The sequence below is a fragment of the Enhydra lutris genome, unplaced genomic scaffold (assembly GCF_002288905.1).
Source record: "Enhydra lutris kenyoni isolate GAN:26980312 unplaced genomic scaffold, ASM228890v2 scaffoldscaffold80, whole genome shotgun sequence".
In the NCBI taxonomy this organism is placed as follows: domain Eukaryota; kingdom Metazoa; phylum Chordata; class Mammalia; order Carnivora; family Mustelidae; genus Enhydra; species Enhydra lutris.
In genome coordinates this window covers 822,316-829,894 of record NW_019154164.1, presented here as the reverse complement: position 1 = coordinate 829,894, position 7,579 = coordinate 822,316, and positions in this window count along the sequence as shown.

The window sequence follows — 7,579 nt, the reverse complement described above, 5'->3', positions numbered from 1 at the left end:
CAAAGGGGAGAAGAGAGAGAATGAGAAAAACAAAATATTGGTAGAGATAATTGAAGACAATTTCCCCAAACTCAACAAAGGGGAGAAGAGAGAGAATGAGAAAAACAAAATATTGGTAGAGATAATTGAAGACAATTTCCCCAAACTCAACAAACACAACAAGCTAGAGATTCAAGAAGACCTACAAACTTCAGGCAGGATGGATAATAACCATAACCATACTATTCCTATGCATATTAGAGTAAAACTTCTAAAAAGCAAAAATGAAGAAAAAATTAAAAGCGACCAGATTATTAAAATTTTTTAAATTTTATTTTCTTCTTCCGCTCTGTGAAAAATGTTGTTAGTGTTTTGATAGGGATTGCATTAAATGTGTAGGTTGCTTTGGGTAGTATAGAGATGTTAACAATATCTGTTCTTTCGATCCATAGGGATGGAATAGTTTTCCATTTCTTTGTGTCGCCTTCAGTCTCTTTCATCACTATTTTATAGTTTTCAGAATACAGGTCTTTCACCTCTTTGGTTAGGTTTATTCTTAGTTATCTTTATTTTTCAGTGTAATTATACGTGGGATTGATTCCTTAATTTGTCTTTCTGCCTGCTTCATTATTGGTGTAAAGAAATGAAACAAATTTCTGTACATTGAGTTTGTATCCTGCGACCTTACTGAATTCATATATTAGTTTTAGTAGTTTTTTTGTGGAATCTTTCACTTTTTTTATATAGGCTAACAATGTCATCTGCAAATAGTGAAAATTTTACTTCTTCTTTGCTGATTTGAATGCAGTTTATTTCTTTTTGTTTTTTGATTGTTGTGGCTAGAATATGCAGTACTATGTTAAATAAAAGTGATGAGAATGGACATCCCTGTCTTGTTCCTGACTGTAGGGAAAAAATCTTTTTTTTCCCCATTGAGGATGATATTAGTTGTGAGTTTTTCATATATGGACTTTATCGTGTTGAGGTATGGTCCCTCTAAGTTTACTTTGGTGAAGGTTTTCATAATGAATAGATGTTGTACTTTGTTGAATGCTTTTTCCGTATCTATTGAAATGATCATATATTTCTTATCCTTTCTTTTATAATTGTAGTGTATCATATTAATTGACTTGCAAATATTGAACCACACTTGCAACCTCGGAATAAATCTCACTTGATAGTGGTGAATGATTTTTAAAAACATATTATTAGATTCAATTTGCTAGTTTCTTATTGAGAATTTTTGCCTTTATGTTCATTAGGGATATTGGCCTGTAATTCTCTTTCTCAGTAAAGCTTTATCTGGTTTTTGTATCAGGGTTATGCTGACCTCATAGAATGAATTTGGAAGTTTTCCTTTTTTTTTTTTGGAACAGTTTGAAAAGAACAGATGTTAAGTCTTCTGTAAATGTATAGTAGAATTTGCTTGTGAAAGCATCTGGCCCTGAACTTTTGTTTCTCAGGAGTTTTTTTATTACTGATTCAATTTCTTTGCTGGTTATCAGTCTATTCCAGTTTTCTATTTCTTCTTTTTCAGTTTTGGTAGTTTATATGTTTCTAGGAATTTATCTGTTTCTTCCAGATTGTCCAATTTGTTGGCATATAATTTTTCATAATATTCTCTTATAATTGTTTGTATTTCTGTAGGGTGGGTTGTTATTTCCCCTTTCTCATTTGTGATTTTATTTATTTGAGTCTTTTCTCTTTCCTTTTTGACAAGGTTGGCTAAAGGTTTATCAATTTTATTATTTTTTTCCAAAGAATGAGCTCTTCCTTTCATTAAACTGTTCTATATTTTTTTGGTTTCTATATCATTTATTTCTGCTCTAATCTTTATTATCTTCTTTCTTCTGCTGGCTTTAAGCTTTATTTGTTGTTCTTTTACTAGCTCCTTTAGGTGTAAGATTAGGTTTTTTGTTTGAGATTTTCTTGCTTCTTGAGGTAGGCCTGTACTGCTATATGAAAAGAGACTTTTTTCATTAAAAAGGAAAGCCAGAAAATACTGGCATAATTTCGAGTTAGTAAAAAATAAAATGACCAGACTATAGATCTCTACATAATAAAAATACCCATTAAAAAGGAAAGACATCTTTGGACCAAAAAAAAAAAAAAAAAAAAAAAAAAAAAAAAACCAACAAAAAGCAAAGACATCTTTGAACAAAAAAAAAAAAAAAAAAAAAACTGAGAAAATTGCCAACAGCAGTCACACGGTTGAAGAATTAGTAAAGGATGATATTCCAGCAGAAACAAAATGAGAACAAATTTGAAGATCGGGGAAAAAACAAAGACCGGCAAAAGGATAAATATATGACCACCCAAAACTTAATACTGATTATTACTAATAATAATGTATTGAGTAGTTTAAAAATGCAGAGTTAATATTCATAACAAAGATAATATATAAGATAAAAAGAGGGTAAATGGAGTTCAAAAATGTTATGGTATTAAATTGTCCAAGAAAGGTAAAAGTACTAATTTATAGTACTTTGATACCAGGAATACACATTAAAGTGGCGCCTGGGTGGCTCAGTTGGTTAAGTGTCTGCCTTCGGCTCAGGTCATGATCCCAGGATCCTGGGATCAATCCCCACATAGGGCTCTCCACTCAGCAAGGAGCCTGCTTCTCCCTCTCCCACTTCCCCTGCTTGTGTTCCCTCTCTTTCTGTCTCTCTGTCAAATAAATAAATAAATTCTTTTTCTAAAAAAAGAATCTAAGATATTTATGGTAGCTACTATGAATATTACAAGAATATTTTAGTATAGGTGCAGACCCACCTGTGGCACAGGAAAGGACCCTAAAAATAAACAGCCACTGCCTTGTCAGCTGCTTTCTACTGGCCTGTGTCAGAGTCTCTGCCACTGCAGGCCCACCCAAACACCAAAGATCTTACTGCAGCCTTGAGAACCAATGAGTGCCTCAAGTGTGGGTGATGTAGCCATGGGATTGCCCTGGTCACGGAAGCTGTGGCAGAGGTGATTTTATCTCGGATAGAAGTTTCCAGTTTGTTTCCTCACCATTCCAGACATTTGTTATTGTTGTGGTGAGTCTGGTCATCTTGGCAAGGGTTTTGATCTTCAGGATGATGCCTGCTATAACTGTGGTAGAGGTGGGCACAGGGCCAAGGGCTGCTAGGAGCCCAAGAGAGAGTAAGAGCAACGCCGCAACAACTGTGGCAAACCAGGCCATCTGACTCGTGATTGTGACCATGTAGATAAGCAACAGTGCTCTTCTTGTGGAGAATTTGAACACATTCAGAAAGACTGCACCAGAGCAAAGTGCTATGGGTGTGGTGAAACTGGTCACTGGTCACTGCCACAAGACAAGTGAAGTCAACTGTTACTGCTCCGGCGAGTCAGGGCATCCTGCACGGGAATGCACAATTGAAGCCATAGCTTAATTGTTTTCCTTTGTTGCCCTCCATTTTTCCTGATTGATGGTTGTATTATTTTCTGTGAATCTTCTTCACTTGCCAAAGGTTGGCAGATAGAGGCACTCCTAGATCAGTGAGCTTCACTTTCCATGTAAAAGGAGGAAAGGGGTGGGGAATAAAAAAATATCAACTTTCTGCATTTAACTAAAAAGTAGTTTATGTCAAGTTTGGTAGAGGTGTTATATATAATGCTTTGTTAAAGAACCCCCTTTTTGGAGTGCCTGGGTGGCTCAGTTGTTAAGCGTATGCCTTTGGCTCAGGTCATGATCTTGGGGTCCTGGGATGGAGACTCGCATTGGGCTCCCTGCTCCATGGGAAACTTGCTTCTCCCTCACCCACTCTCCCTACTTATGCTCCCTCTCTCCCTATGTCTCTCTCTGTCAAATAAATAAATAAAATCTTTACAAAAAAAAAGAACCCCCTTTTCATGCCATTGGTGAATAGGGATTGATGAATAAGAAGAGCTAGGTTGAACCAATAAGCCCGTTCTGGGTTTCTTGGATATGTTCTCATGTAGGAGATAAAACCAATTCTAGAAGTATCTATGAGTTTTCATAACTAACTTTAATTTTAGCATAGTGTTTGCCTTCAATTGTCTGACCTCAGAAGCTATTAATTAACATCAAATAACATCTGTATTGGGCCCTACATAAAACATACAGTTGAGTGGGAATAAACAAAATAAAAGACAAATGTGTGTTAATGACTCTGCAAGAAAAATCGGGATAAAGGCCTAAACAGGAAAAACTTCATCACAACCTTGATGTTAGATATATATAAGGTGACGGCAAAGGTTTAGAACAAATTTTTTCAAAGACTCTATCTAAAACCCAGAGTAAACATCCATGCTCAGAGATAGCATAATTTGGAGTTATTCAGGAATTGCAGAGAAATGCATTTCACAGAAATCAAGATGTTATTTTTGTGTACTTACATCACTTAGACAACTGATTCATTTGCTGTAATCAATTTTTAAAAGTCAGATGGGAAAAGCAATTGAAGTCCTAGAAAACAGAAATGTAATTTTAAACTATCCAATAAAGCTGGAGGAAGGGGGTGAGTTGGATTAAAGTTCTTTTTGTTTGTTTCAAATTTTCATTAATGTACATAGGGCAAAATGCCATATTAAAGAGGGGAATGTGGAGGACTTAAAAAAAAGACTATTTAAGCATAAAGTTAATATAAATAACTATAATAAAAATAATACAAAAGAAGGTGAGAAAGAAAGGAGGACATGCAATTGTGACAGAAAGAGAAATCAAATAACAAGGTATTAAATTTAAGCTAAAATATATTAATAAATATATCCCACAAAAATGGATTAAATGCCACAATTAAAAGATAATTATCTCCAACAACTACATGTTGTTTTTTGAAAAAACATTTTAAATGGAAAGGTAAAAGTAAAAAGGTGGAATACAATCTAGCAGGCAGATAGTAATCAAAAGAATGTTGCTATAACTAAATTACTATCACAAAAAGTAAATTTTAAGGTAAAAGTCATCATTAGATATAAAAAACATCTCATAATAAAAACGTTTATAAAAAGTAACATCTCATAATAAAAACATTTAACTCACTCATTAACACAGTAGCAAAAATTCTAAATTAGAAAAATAAATAAATAATCTAAGTTTAATCCAGGAATACAAGGTTGGTTTAACATGAGAAATCAATCAATGTAACTCACTACATTAATAGAACAAAGGAGAAAAAAATTATCTCAATAGAAGCAGGAAAAGTACCTAAGAGGATCTGATTAATATTTATGGTGAAAACTATTAGAAAACTAGAAATAGAAGGGAATACACTTAATCTCATAAATGGTATCTACAAAAAAATACTATCACAAACAAAAAACTTAGGGACAAATTTTTGAAATTTTCCTTCTAAGGTTGGGAAAGACCAAAAACCTCCACAATCTCTACTTATAGTCAACATTGTACTAGAAGTCCTAGCTAGTTCAATAAGGCAAGAAAAATAAATAACAGATACAAGAATTTAAAAGGGAGAAATAAAACTGATGTTACTTTCAAACACATGATTATGTTTTCAGAAATTTCAAAGAATATTCAAATAAAGTATATGAGTTAAGTGAATTTAGCAAAAATAGAGATGTCTTAATTGTCTCCTATTCAGTGTGTTGATAAGAAGGAATTCCTGCTCTAGGATTATGGGGCTGGCAAACACATGAAAACACTGCACAGAAGAATCAAAAGAGTTTATTAGTCTATATACTCACAACCCACGGGAGGAGGATATTACACACAACACAGGAACAGAGTGAATAGCCAAGATCTCTAGGAGGCCTTGTAGCAAGAGGATGGAATGACCTTGGTTTCTGGGGAAGAATGTTTTTGGCTCATTTGAATAATTCTGTGGGCTATCAGGTAACTGAAGCTCATTCCTTCATGATAAACAGAAACTATGCCTGGTCCCCTTGATAAGGAGGATATTTTAGTTAGAAGACCGTATCTACAGAGGCAGAATGAGGAAGAGAACTTAGCATTAGTTAGTGCATTAGAGGTCCTACCAGTTTTACCAGAAGTCAAGGTAGCACATAATATTTGGTCTTAATTTTAGGCCTTATACCCCAGCTGTATACAAAAATCAATATATTTAAAATGCATTTTATATGAAGATTATATATATATATATATCTCTTCATCTTTGCTGTTGGTATATATATATACATATATATATGTATATATATATAATGTCATCAAATGTTAAGACATTCCTATTAATAAATCTAATGAACAAAAGAAAGAATTCTACACAGAAAAGTATAAAACATTTTGGAAAGAAATGAAAAAAAAAGCAAACCTAAATAAATGGAGTCTCATACTGTGTTAATGTAGACTGCAGGTCTAATATAAACATTTAAAAAAGAAAACTTATAGAGAGGATAACATTTAAAATATCTTGGTCACCTTGGAGTAAGAAAAATTCTCTTAAACAGGATACTTAAAGATTAGCCTACTTGTAATCTCTCTCAATGTGTCAAATAAATAAATAAAATCTTTAAAAAAAACTAATAATGGAAGTGCAAAGTTTTTAAAAAGGACATACAATTATATAAACATCAAAATAGGAAAAATTTTTATAAAAACTGAAAATGTCAAGTGTGGGTGTTTATGTAGAATAATTAAAATTCATATATTGCTCACAGGATTTTTTTTAAGATTTTATTTATTTATTATTTGAGAGAGAGAGAATGAGAGTGAGAGAGCATGAGAAGAGAGAGGTCATTGGGAGAAGCAGACTCCCTGTCAAGCAGGGAGCCCGATGTGGGACTCGATCATGGGACTCCAGGATCATGACCTGAACAGAAGGCAGTCGCCCAACCTAGAGCCACTCAGGCCCCCCTGCACTCAGGATTGATAATGTTACAAACACTTTGGAAAAAAAGATTATATGTTTTCATAAAATATTTACCATGTGACACAAAGACTACTCCCAGATATTTATTTAGGAGAAAAAAATACATATCACCACACAAATAATTGCATATGAATTTCTGTTCATTGCAACTTTATCTATAATAGCCAAATTCAGGAAACAACTCAAATGTCTACTGATCAATGAATGGATAAACAAAATGTACGTGCAAACAATGGAAGAGTACTTAAAAATAAAAAGGAATAAAATATTTATAAATAGAACTACATGGATGAATCTCAAAACCATTAAACTAAGTGAAAGAGACCAGATGTAAAAGACTACATGCTCAGTGACTTTATTAAGATGACATTATGGAAAAGATAAAACTGTAGGGACAGGAAACAATGGGTGGATGCCAAAGGTTAGTGGTAGAGAAAGGAGTTTGAGTACAAATGGTCATGAGGAAAATTCTTGTGGTAATGAAAATATTCCATATCTTAACTGTGATGGAATTTACATGGGTGGAAAAATTTTCAAGTCTTAGCTAAATGTACACGGTAAATGGATGCATTTTATTCTATGTGAACTAAAATAAAGTTTATTTTTAAACACACAAAAAGTGCTAAAGAAGATAAAACTAGTTTATTTTATACTATGTTTGATTTTTTAATTTTTATTAAGTTTTTTTATTTCAATTCCAGTACAGTTAACATACAACGTTGTGTTAGCTTCAGATGTACAATATAGTGATTCAACAATTCTATATATTACTCAGTGCTCATCAT